The sequence below is a fragment of the Equus przewalskii genome, chromosome 27, assembly GCF_037783145.1.
Source record: "Equus przewalskii isolate Varuska chromosome 27, EquPr2, whole genome shotgun sequence".
Taxonomy (NCBI): domain Eukaryota; kingdom Metazoa; phylum Chordata; class Mammalia; order Perissodactyla; family Equidae; genus Equus; species Equus przewalskii.
In genome coordinates, this window is record NC_091857.1 from 14,975,695 (window position 1) to 14,989,865 (window position 14,171).

Sequence of the window (14,171 nt, forward strand, 5' to 3'; positions counted from 1 at the left end):
ATTTTCTCTGTTTCATAGGTGAATAAATTTCACCTCAGAGCAGAGAAACGGAAGTTCAAACCTGTGCTTCCTTCCCATGTCTGTGATTCTCCCATTATATTAATTTAGTTTCTATTTTATTTAATTTCCATTTAAGAAATACTCATTGCTAATTATTTTAGGGAGAAGTAAATGTGGAGAAATACTATAGTCTCTGTAATTTCATATTGAAGGGGGATGCTAGAAATTTTAACACTTCTTAAATACTGTTTGAGGAAGTGTCTACATGATCTTAACCATCTGGAAGAATGTGAGGAAAACAAGTGAATCAGCCAAGGGTTCCCAAATACCTGTACATTTGGCATCATCTAGCTAAATGACGCATATGCTTGGTGTCACTTAGTTTTTTAACATTTTACTTGGTTATGTTTGTTATTAAAAATACAATTAAGAAAGGAAAAGTTCTCATTCCTTTCCCCAATTGCCTTATCAAAGAGTTTTATCTACTCAACACATTGGTGGGTATCCTCCCAGATATTTAAAAAATTATGCCTATCAATACAGTGTACGCACACACAACTGGAATTTTGCTTATAGTTCTACGGTCTGCTTTTGATTTCCACTTTAGGGTATTTTGTTGATATTTTTATATATGATATGTTGATATTTTTATATTTCAAGGTGGTATAATCTTGTAAATATTGTGAAGAAATCATCAGTGTGCTCAAAATCTTGTTCTATTTCAAGAACATGTTAAGATGAGTAAAAAGGTAGAAGTACATATAATTTATTTAATGTTTCATCTCCAAATTCACTTATGAATTACAATGCTACTAAAGATGGTGCTACATTTAATGTTTATTTTTTGGCAAGTTTTTATTGGCTGATATTAGGATTACATAAGTAAAGATTGTGTTTTATTAAACATAATAAATTGTGACTTTAAAAAGTTAAGAGAATTTTTTTTCTCATCTTATAAGAAGCTACTTATGGCCCAGCAACTGAACACCTGTCAGAAATATGAACTAGGAGAGTGGATACAAGGAGTCATCTTCTAAGCCCAAAAGGACCTACTCTACTTCTCAGGAGAAGGTCAAAGCAGGATACTTCTGTAGGGTGAAGTGAGGATATTCAACTTATAAGGCACAGGGCATAGAAAGGAGAGCAGAATCTTCACCTCATGTCAAAGCAAGGCTCAACCCAACATTATTTCTGAAATATAAGAAAATAGGGCAATGACAGGAGAGATCTCTGAGATGATTGCCCTCAATCTCTTTACCTGTTGAGTCATCCTGCTTGAAGCTGGCTTGTTGCTTCTCTATATCTACAGTGCGGCTGTTGTGCTGGGATCTCCCCTCACTTACTTTCATAGGTTTCCTTCACTTCTCTTCTGTATTGGGGTCCCTGACTCTGCCGTCTCATATTATCCTCTTTTTGGTTTTCTCTTTCATTTTGATGAAGCTTACCTTTCACTTTTATTTTTTCTACTGGTGTGTAACACTTATACAGTAGACTGCTGAAATCTTAAGTGTACATCTTGGTAAATTTTCACATGTTCTTAAATTTCCAGATTCAGATATACAACATTTCCTGAACTCAGAATGTTCTCTGTGTCCCTTTTTAGTTAATATCCTTCTCCACCCAAAGTAAACATCATTCTGACCTCTATCACTATACATGAGTTGTGCTTGTGCTTGAACTTCATATGAATGGAACCAGATAGTATGTATATTTTTATGGCTGACTCCTTCAACTCAACATTTCATATGTGTTGTTGAACATGGCAGTAGTTCGTATATTTTTATTGCTGTGTAGTACAATTATTTTGTCCGTTATACTATTTATGAACATTTGGGTTATTTCCCAAATATTCTTGTACATATTTTCTGGTAGATATACAGTTCTATTTCACTTAAGTATATACCTTGAGGTAGAATTATTGGATCACTGGATAGATATATGTTTACATTTAGTAGATCATTTTCTAAAGTATATGTACCTATTTACACCCCAGCTAGTAAGGTACAATAGTCTCCACTGGTCTGCATTCTTGAAAATACTTGGTATTGTCAGTCTTCTTAATTTTAGCTATACTGGTGGATGTGTACAGTCATGTGTCTCTTAACAATGGGGACACACTCTGAGAAATGCATTGTTAGGCTATTTTGTCATTGTGGAAACATCATAAAATGTACTTACACAAACTTAGATGGTATAGCCTACCATCTAGCTTAGGCTATATATGGTAGGCTATATATATGGTAGGCTATATATGGTAAGCTATATATATGGTAGGCTATATATGGTAGGCTATATATAGCCTAGGCCGTATAGTACTAGTCTTATGGGACTACCATTATATACGCAGTCTATCATTGACCAAAATATCATTATGTGGTACATGATTGTAATATATCTCATTATAGTTTTAATTTTCATATCCTTGATGAGAAATGATGATGAAGAATTTTCATGTTTTTTGGCCACTAGTATATCCTCGTCTGTGGATTGCCTATTCTAATCTATTTCCCATTTTTAATTGAATTGCCTGTATTTTTTCTTTATTTATTTGGAGGAGTCCTTTGTATATTTCGAGTATGACTCTTTGTATATATTGCATGAAAGTTTTGTAATTTACTGGTATAATGCTATTTCTAACATCCTATTTATAACTTTCAAATACTTTTATTATCTGTAGCTGTGTTCCTTTTCTCAGTGCTAATGGTGGTGTTATGTTCTTGCTCTCTTTTCATGGTCAATGTTGCTAGGGCTTTATCAATTTTAAAATATTATCAGTGAGTCAACCTTTTTCTTTGTTGAGTTTCTCAATTTCATGACTGCATTTCTTTCTTTCTCTTTTCTTTCTTTCCTTTATTTCTCCCACTTTCACTGGGATTAATTTGTTTTTATTTTTCTGGCTTCTTTGAATGAAAGCTCAAATCCTTCTGAGAAAGGAGTATTAAAATTATCCACTGTGATTTTGTATTTTTGTATTCATCCATTTCTTCTTTTAATTCTGTCCATTTTTCTGTAAATGTTATGAGACTGTGATATTAGATTAACATAAATTTGGAATTGTTGTATCTTCCTATTGTGGGAGACTAGAATTGGCCACCCCAAGATATGTCTCTTTGGCATGAGGCTTATTTGAGGCTGACTGCTTTTGATAAACTGGGACAGGGAAGGAGGCTCTGAGGAATGCAACTTGCCCTTTCTTAGGACACATTTACATTTGTAAGGTAAATCTCTATCTGTAAAGGTGCCTCCCTCTCTGCACCAGGAAGAAGAAAGGAGATGACCTTGTCTCTAGAAACTCTTAATCAATACCAAAGGCAAGGACTTAAATCTGCATTTTATTGCGCTTGTCTGGTAACCTCCTGTAACTGACTTCCCTCCCCCTCCTAACATTGGCATTTCTTTAAGGATTAAGCATCTTTCTTTAGGTTAGGAACTGATTGCTGCACTCACCTGTGACCACCCAGCTCAAGACAATAGACGCCTCCTGCTACGCCCTCCGAGATAGCAGACCACTATCTGCTGTGTCCATCAAGCGCAGGGCAATCTCGTGGCTATTGTAAAAGTGACATTTCAATCATATGTGAAACACCCTGTTTGGGGGTATATAACCACTCTGTGCACCCCACTTCTTCGGTGCCCTTTCTTCCTTCGGAAAGAAAGGCCCCAGGCCATGGTTCCTCATAAAGCTTTGTTTAATTTTCTCTTGCTATTCTGTCTCATGTGAATTTAATTCATTCTCCAGCCAGATGAACCCACATTTGGGAAGAGGAAATGTCTTCCTCCCTTACACTATTGAATTGACCTATTTATTATCATAAAATGTCCCATTTGTCTCCCTTGAATTCTATTTTGTTTGATATCATTATAGTCACACCAGTTTTTTTTTAGTGTTCCAGATATCTTTCTCTATCCATTTACTTTCAATTTGTCCCCATCCTTATATTTAAAGTTTATGTCTTATAAACAGTATATAGTTCAAGCATGTTTTTATGTCTAATCTGGAAATTTTTCAGTTGAATTTTTAGTGCATTTGCATTTAATGCAGTTACTGATACAATTGGTTTTTAATCAACAATCTTGAAGTTGTCTTCTAGTTGTTCACTTTGTTTATTATTCCTTCTTTTGCTTAATTGTGATTTTTTATTTCATTCATCTTTTGACTAGCTTTTTAGTTACCATTCTTGTATTAACATTTTGTAGGTTGTCCTGCATATCACAATATAATCTCTGAATTATTACAGTCTACATGAACTTAGTACTTTTATGACTTCCTCCATCAAAGCAAGAATCTTATCACCGTTTAATTCTATTTATGCCCTCCTACCTTTGTGCTATTGTCACCATACATTTTACTTTACAAATGTTTTAAATTCCACAAGCCATTATTGTTGGTGTTTCTAACAGCCAATTATCTTTTATAATTATTCACATATTACTCTTCCCAGTTCTTTCATCAATGATGATTTTCCTTCTGCCTGAAGAACTCCATTTTGTATTTCTACTAGTACATATCTGCTGATGTCAAAGTCTTTTGTATATCTTCAATGGTGTTTAATTTGCCTTCGTTCTTTGATGGATATATTCACCAGATATAGAATTCTAATTTGGCAGTTTTTTCTCTTTTTTTCAGCACTTTAAATGTGCATCCCATTGTCTTATGACTTTCATTATTTCAATTGACAAGTCAGCTGTAATCCTTTTGGGCACTACAATGAAAGTGTTTTCTCTTTGGTTTTGGTTTTTAATGGTCAGACTATGATGTACCTGTGTGTATTTTTTATGCTTAGTTTTTGTACGATTTTTTGAATTTATGAATTGGCTTCTTTCATCAGTTTGGAAAATACCTGGTTGGAATGTCTTCAAACAATGCTTCCACCCCATTCTCATTCTCCTCACTTTCTGGAATTCCTATTACTTTATCTTAGATGTTTTCAGTGCCTCCTATGTTCCTTGCAGTTTTGGTCCTTTATGTCTTTGTGACTTGTCTTCCAGTTCACTAATCTTCTGATCTATTGTTTCTAATATTTTATTAAACACAAATTTATTCTCTATTTCAGTTCCAATCTTTTCCAGTTCTTGAATTTCCATTTTAATCCCTTCTTAATGGATGCCTTGTCTTTGGTGAAATTCTCCATGTTTTCCTCTAATTTTATGAAAATATCAATTGTATTGTTTTAGAGCACCTATCTGTTAATTCCACACCTGAATCAACTGTGGGTCTGCTTCTATATTATGTTTCTTTTTTCTTCTTTCTTAGTAAATTTGTCCTATATTTTTAAAAACATGTCTTGTAATTTTCTTATTGGATGTGGGACATTTTGGGTGAGAAATAGAACTGTTGATCACCATGGTCTGATCTAAAGTTAGTTTTAGGGTTTATTATGGCTGTTATATTTATTTTTACCCTTAATCTTAGGGAAAAACCCTTAGTTCTAGGTCATGGCTTGTACCCCTCAGATGAGATCATAATCCTTCAGAATGCTAAACAGAAAACTGAAAATCCTATATGTTAGTGGAGTTTGAACTTCCAACTTTGTCTTACCAGTATCACTCATTGGCTGAAATATCTGTTCAGATTTTCAGTTTCCCAGCTGCTATTTTCTTCTGGGTTTCTTGAATTTTCACCTTTCACATGTACATGCATGGTCTAGATGTCAGTCAATGACTCAAAGGGCAATTGGATTTTGAAGCTCTTTTATCTGTTATTTTTTCTTCTCTGTGATCATACTCCTCAAATTTTAGTGACTCTATCAGCTCTAACCTTGAATTACACTTCCTTAGCCAGTAAGACTGCTATTTTCTCCTTGAGCTCTACTCTACTGCACCACACATTAAGAAATACACTCGAAGAGAAAGCTGTGGTGAATATGGAGGCCCTCTAGTATACACTTCTCTTTTCTCAAGGATCATGGCACCTCAATTCCTATATATGTTGGCTTTACTCTAATGCTTTCAACAGTGACTTTCTATATTCTGTTCAACTCTATAATTATTTTCAGGAGGAGCATTTGTTCAGTGTCAGCTACTCCATCCAGAGCCAGAACTAGATGTTCCTGTCCTAAGTGTTTAGAAGCTCTGCACTAGTATGCTGTGGTGTGAAAACATGTTCACTTATTTTGCTGGGCACTTAGGGAACTCTTCCTGCAGACTCATATTCTCTAGTTCAAGAATATTTTCTTGAATTATGTCATTGATGGTTGTCTCTCTTTTCTTTGTTTTTATTTCTCTTTCTAGGGATTCCTATTATTTGAATTCTGCACTTCCTGAAACTCTCTTCTTACTTTCTCATCGTTTCTTTTCTGTTGTGCATTTATTTGTCTTTTTATCTACTTTGTGAAAGCCTTTCCTCAAGTTTAATTTCCAACGTCTTTTTAGTTTTTCTTTATTTCTTTTTTTGGGCAGAGGAAGATTGGCCCTGAGCTAACATCTGTACCCATCTTCCTCTATTTTATGTGGGATGCCACCACAGCATGGCTTGATGAGAAGTGCTAGGTCTGTGCCTGGGATATGAACCTGCAAACTCCAGACCACTGAAGTAGAGTGTGCAAACTTAACCACTATGCTACTTGTCCAGCCCCTAGTTTTCATTTTTATTATTGTGAACTTAATTTAATTTTCAATATTTTAGGAGGTGTTATATAGACATTCTTTTTGTAGCATCTTGTTACTATCTCATGGATGTAATCATTTTTCATATTTTTCTGACAACATTAATGATAGTCCTTTAAAAAGTTTTATTGCTCTGGCATAGTCTTGTTTCTTCCATTTGCTTCTTTTCTTGTTGCTTATTTTATTTTCTGTCTTCAATGCTATATTGTCCATGTCTTATATATTTGATTTTCTGCTTAAGAGTAAGAGATAGGGACTACAAAGCTGTTGGAAGCTCTGAGTGCATGAATAAGTCTTATTATCTGTGAGTTTTACTATATGTAATGTGACTGGTGAAATTATATTTGGCTGGTGCTATTGTTATATATGTTACTTAGGTTACGCTATCTGCTATACCTAGTGGAGCCAAAATGTTTAACTGCTGAAATACACTTAAAAATTTTTTCTTGCTCATATAACAGTATTGAATTGATAATTATGTTGGAGAGCATCCCTTCCACACACAATCATTTAGTGGCCTAGACCAACAGAGACTTTGCCATCTTTACTATATGATATTCAAGGTCACCCTGGAGGTCATCTACATTTCAAGCAGATCAAAAGGGAAAGGAACATGGAGGAGAACTATGTGAAAAGGTTTTACGGACCTGCCATGCCTAGAAAAGATGCATATCAGCTCTACCCATACCCCATCACCATAACTTTGCATATACATTTATAGGGTGAGGGTAAATACAGACTCTTCTGGGCAGCCACATCCCAGGGACAAATCCATACCAGGGAAGCAGATGATAATTTTTGGCATATAGCTAGCCATCACTTCTACAGTGTAGTTTATTTTATTTTATTTTTCTTGCTAAATCAGTTTGCTCAGAAAATAAGACATGGAAGCTAGCCTTTTGAGAGACAACCTAGTTAGGGAAGAAAAGAGTGAGAGAAGAATCTCAGTGTCTAGAATGCATGCACTGACTTAAAGCTCCTCTTTAGGGTATGGGAACCCCAGCCTCAATTGTGCCAACTCTAGTTTACCTTCTTTAGATAAGCCTTCAGTTTTCTGCTCTATTGAGGGGGGAATTTGCACACACATGTGGAGTAGGGGAAGAGATGAACGGATTTAACTTCTTTGTGACATAATCTAGACATTTTCTTAATTCTACCCCTTTCTATCTCCATTTCTTAAAATATCTGGTGCTTCTGATTCTTAAAACTTTCTTAGGATCGCTTCTGGCTTTATCTACTGCTGGCTTAGGATCCAGTTTTCTTAGGTTGTGGAGTCAGTCATCAATTATCCAACTTTCAAAATTTAGTTCCACTTTTCAATATTTTGTTTTCTTTCCAGCTTTCAATACTTTGTTTTGTTTTCCTGTTTTGTTCTCTCTGCTACCCCCATAAAGAAAAAAAGAATGCCTTTTCTGTAGTGTTAGTAAGATGTTGAGATCAAATCTGCCATTTTAACCAGAAGTCCATGGGTATAATATTTTGAAAGTAATAAACAAATACATTTTTATCTCTGCAAACCATATTTGCCATGTTCCTCTATAGCCATTCTGTCTCTTGGCCTCAGTGAAAGAAGGATTTGTGGGTGCCACTTCATGAAGGAGGAGGATATGATATAAAAGGAAATCTCTATCATATAAGAACAAAAAAAAATAACCCATCTGACCTCCGCAAGTATGGGAAGAGGAAGACAAATGGAAGAAGAAGCAAGTGATCAGATGTATGTGTTTGCCTTTGTTTTCCTTCCTCTGGGCTGAAGTCCCAAGGGAGGTGTTTATTAAATATACCACTAGATAAACTTGGTGATGCCATTGTGGGGGAGGGGAGGAAACTTCCCACAGCTGCAGAAACTGACTGGAATGAACTGAGAAAATTATAATCCCCTTTGAACGCTCAGATTCATGTTCGGATTCATGCCAGAACAACACGGAAGACGTCAGCAATCCTTGAGTGAGGTGTCAAAAAATGAAGGTCTGGAGATAATTTACCAATTACTTGTGACCATATAGAAGATGTAGGCATTTTCACACACCATGGTGGATAAATGCGGTGAGGCTGAGAGGGTTGTTTTTCCAACAGAAGCCTGATGCAGGCATTAAGAGGCTCCACAGCAGGAGGATATTGTGATCAGGGAAGAGTGGTAACATGCACGGACCTCCACTCTGGGAGCCAATACAATGCTCCAACAGGCCTGGTAGGATCAGCTACCCTACCTCGGTGAATCCTACACAGGGGTCCGGAGACCAGACAAGGCACACATTCAAACCAGAGACCACCAAGGACACAGTTCCCCATTCCTCAAAACTACAAGATCTCTAAGTCCATCCCTTTCTCATCATTTTGGAGGAGAGAAAGATTAAATTTAAAACCTCCATTTTTGCAAAAGATGGTGTTTATTGGTTTTCTATCACTATTGCAACACAAACTTAGTGGTTTAAGTTTAAAACAACACAAATATGTTATCTAACAGTTCTTGAGCTTGAAAGTCCAAAATGGGTATCTCCAGGCTAAAATGAAGGTGTTGGCAGAAAATCCACTTCCTTTCCTTTTCCAGCTTCTAGATGCTGCCTACCATCCTTGCTCATGGCCCTTGTCTCCCACCTTAGAAGTCAACAGCATGGCGTCTCTCTAACCCTTCTTCAGTAGTCACATCTCCCTCTAAGTCTCTTCTTCTGCTTCCCTCTTCTACTTTGAAGGACCCTTGTGATTACTTTGGGACTATACAAATAATTTAGGAAAGTCTCCCCATTTTGAGATTAGCTGACTAGCAACCTTAAGTCCATCAGCAACTTTCATTCCTCCTTGCCATGTAAGATAACATATTGACACATTCTGGGGGTTAGGATGTGGATAATTTTAGAGAGCTGTGATACTAACTACCACAGAGGAAATAACTCAAAAGAGACTATTGGAACCATAAAAGAATGAGATAAATTAATTGGCAAATTTAGTTTCCCCTCCCTACTCCCAACTATTCAGTGGGATGGGCATATGAAGAAACGATCACTTTTAAAACGGAGAAGCCATGTTTCCTTTGGACATCTGTTCCGTAGTGTGAATAAATTTTTTACTTCACTCCATGCAGGTTATGAGATGCAATCTGATAATTTTTTATTAGTCACAGATTTAACAACCATTGCCTCAAATAATTCTGGATTTATCCCATGGCTCAAGTAGAACATTTCTTTCTTATTCATCCTGGATGTTCAAAACAGTTTTTACTTTGATGAAAATCATTACCCAAAGACAGTGAGATAGCTCTGCATGCTTGGTGACCATTCTCAGATGGAAAGTTTTCATTTTACTTTCCAAGTTTTCTGCTCTTCCTTGTATATAGAAAGATAAATAATAGTAATTATAGAGCATCCTGTTAACAGTTGCTGTTACCTGTGGCTGTTTTTTTCCTAATAGAACATTTCTCTTTATGTGATTATTCTGCTTGTTCTTTTCCATTGGTATTTAGATGTCATGATTTATTATGATTTTTTTCATAAAGTGCACCTTTAATAAACAATCCTCATTAAAATAATTGGGAACTTTGCAAGAGAAACAAGCTATTTAAAAACTGAAGTATTAAGTGTCATTTCACAGAGGATGCACTGTTAATTTTTTTGAGGTTAATATAAATGAAATCACTCATAACTATGCTCTAAAGAGTATCTTTTGGAAACAGATTTGTACACTGGGTGATCCAAAAGTGGCACCTTTCAAAATCCTATGTTTCTCGCATCCCATAAAGATGATCACTATGAAAGAGTTCAAGCATTGCTCATTTGGAATCCAAAACATACACACTGAACTTTTAAGCAGTGGGTTTGTGGGCACAAAAGCAGTCAGATATTTAGAACTATTCTGATAATTAACATCTTCTTTTGTCATCTAGGTGCTTGTCATTGTGTAGACAGAGACATAAACAGTGGTTTCTTGACTTTGATTACACTATGAATATTTTCCAAGTTTATTAAAATGGCTTGTGTTTTTTTTTTAAGAATGAGTTAAATCAAGAGACTGTGACAAGTTGCTTTCTAATTTATTGGTTGCATCTCTCTCCAACATGGCCCTCCGTATCAAATGCCTTGTATTATTTATAAGGTTAACCTGATTGGCGCTATTCCACATTCTTACAGCCAGTTTGTGCTGACTTGACTCTTTGGTGAGATCATCATGATTATAAGTCTAAGGTTATGCTTTTGATCTTTATAAAGAAGTTTGCTTACTTCCATCCTGGGAACACAGATAGCACTCATATTCTCCATACAGTTATCTTATAAATGCATGTCTTTGATCCCATGGGAGGAGACCATAAATTCCTTATCTTTAGTAAAACTCAACCAATTAAGCATACGCTGACAGCAAGTCAGAACTGCATTTTTAATAAAAGGTGGTAATGTGAAAGGTGGAAATACACTAACTAGTTACTAATTTTCTTTGGATGTCATGTCTAAAATTAATGGTTTCAATTTCTAAGATATAGCTTAGGTCTAAGTTCTCCACTAAAATGATTCCAAATAAGGTTTTATTCCAAAATTATTTTGGTTTGAGTAGTATACTAAAATCTCACAACTGCATTTTGTATTTGGGATGTGAGAAGAATAGTAAAGCCTAATACTAAAATACTACAAAAAACACAATGTTGTTTTTAAATATATCTGATAACTCAATCTATGACAGAATGTTATAGTGGGAAGTAGGAAGCCTAACTTGCCTGATTTAATAAATTGTATTACTTAAGCAAGACCCCTTTATTTTTAGTGCTCTTTGTTTACAAATCCCTGTTTGTTTAAGGAGGTCAGATACGGACCATCCACTAACCTTGTTAATAAAATTAATACATTCATCAAAATCCTTAGTATATCAGCGAATTTCCAAATGCATTCTATATGTTAGTAGACTCTAACTGTATATGATTTTATGAGCGTTTGTCCTCTGTTTTGATTTTTACTTAACAAAATGGATAACTAGCAATCAAGTATTAACTCTTTGATTTTCTTAGGCTTTTTTGTGCAATGTCAGATCAAAGGATTGGGATGACTAAGTAGAAGAATTGCACATTCTTACCAAAAAAACGGACAGCCATGATCGTGTATGTGTGTATTTATATGTGTGTGTGTGTGTGTGTGTGTGAGAGAGAGAGAGAGAGAGAGAAAGGCGATTTGTGAGGTCTATGTATCTCAATTTGATTACCAGTGAAATTTTTGTGATCTACTTGAAGATTTAGAAAAATTAGCCTTTGATAGGAAAACTATCAACAAGGTGAGACAAGTAGCTTCTTAGGTTTTTCTTCAATCATCTAGAGAAGAATCATCTTACATTACATATAAAGTAACTAATTTACATCTTTAATGTCAGGTGTTTTGATTTCAATGTGTGTAGCAATGCAGGAATACAAATGTAGCATTTTCTTATATTCTTTGTGTATTTTTATTGTTGAGCCTTGTGATCTCTTTTTGTAGGAATTTGCTTCACCCATCCCTCCTATCGAAACTTGATTTTTTGGAAGGTATAGATAGAAGAGATGTGCTTTTTAAAAAAAGCGTGCTTATAAAATGCAGAATCAACTTGAATACATTTTATGATACAAATCTTGCAAATACTAAAAAAACATAAATTGATAAAAATAACATTATTGGGATTCTTTCTCTCTAGTATGTGTGAATTATGTGTCACATACATGTGTCCATATGGATGCAGATGAATTACTAGTTGTCTTAATGTGCCTACTGTAATGATGAATTCCATTCCTGATTAGAGATGATGAGCTAAAAATAAAAATATACCAACACATATAGGTAAACATTGGTGAAATTCTACCTGAGGAAATAATCAATGCTTAAAGCTTAGCATTCTGATTTGGAACAAGAAATATGTAAATTATAAAAAATGACAAAATACAGAGCAGCTAAGCACATCCCATTTGGGTGATATTCTATGTAGCCATAAAACAAAATACAATTTTATTTATCTGCAAAGACTCGAGCCAGAAATCTCCATTTTGAAATGCTTATTTCTTTACAGTGTGGCTGAATGGCCATGAACAATGCAAATCAGTATGACTTTCTAAGTTCATTATACTTACACATTTTTTGATAGGTTGTCTACCCAAATCCTTTATTACACAAGGAGGTAAACCCCCAATGAATCCCCCAAACATCTTCTTTTCCTGATCATCATATGCTGCCGTTCTTCCCCCAGAAATTAACACACTCTGTATGCTGAATCTTGCCTTTTCATCTCCTGCTGCAGAATCAGTGGTCATAACAGCTATTCCGTTCATGAATATGTAAATGCAACATGCATAAAATAAAAAAAAATTAGTGGGCGGTTCCACTGCAGATCATACCCAACTCTGTTTAACTAACACACGACAAGCAAAAGATTTAATTTTTCAAGCATTTTGAGCCAGCGTTGCAAGGAATGCTATAATTACGTAACATGGAAATACGTAAATGAAACATACGCGGGTGCTTAGGACAGTTGGGCTCCTGATACCTCGTCATCTGTGCATGGCTATGGTGATGCCTGGAGATTCATTTATGACTTCGCCCCGATGCCTAGTGACAAGGAGAAAATGCTTTAGGTCCTCACTAACCTTTTCTTCGCTGACCAGGTTCAACTCCCATACCTCACCCCAGTAAATGACTAAAACAGTGTTTAAATTATGCATGCATACATGTATACATGCATACACACACGTATAGTCGTACACACACTTTTTTATTTTGAAAGGGAGAAATGGCGACTATATTCGCTGAAGTATTCTAGAGGAAGCTTTAAGCTTTGGGAAGGAAATAATTGGGGGATTTTATTATTGAAATAAGCAAGCATGTTCTCGCATATTTTTACGGCATGCATGCCTATGCGCGCCACTCTGTGCAAACGGTGCTACCGCAGCTTGTGCGCGGTAATTAGGTTGATGTAATTACGGTGAAATAAAGGCAGCCACACTGATAATTTCACAGTGAATATTAAAGACATATGTGCCTTCCAGTGTACAATAAATGAACCTGAACTGCTGTCAGGGGCTAGGGGGACAGTGTGGCCAATGCACCTATTGTGTCCCTGCTGCAGAAAGGAGCCTGCCGATTGGCCACTGTCTGCAGCACATAACACTGGCTGGTTATAAAGGACTTGTCTAGGGGAGAGCCTTGTAGGTACTCCATTGTCTGGTAAAGTTCATATGACTGCATTCTTTTTTTGCAAGGCGGGTGGAGGGAGAGCGGGGAAGGACGGGGTGTCAGCTCAACTGTAAAAGCTGCACAGATTTTTTTTTTTCTTTCTCTCTCTCTGCCTCTCCATAGATCGTTTCTGTTTCATGCCCTGTCTCATTTCGCATAGCTAAAAAAGAATGCTAATTAAGATCCCTTGTCTTAACCTGAAAATAATGACTCGGATATAATTAGAAATCCGGTGAGAGTTTAAGATTCTGGTAAGGGACCAAAACATCAGTTACGGTGCTTAGGAGGGAAATGAAGAATTATTTTTCTGTAATCAAGGTAAACATGGGCGAGGGGGGTTCCCCCTTATCTTTTTAACCAGTTTTAACCAATGATGTTCTACTGCAGATGAGA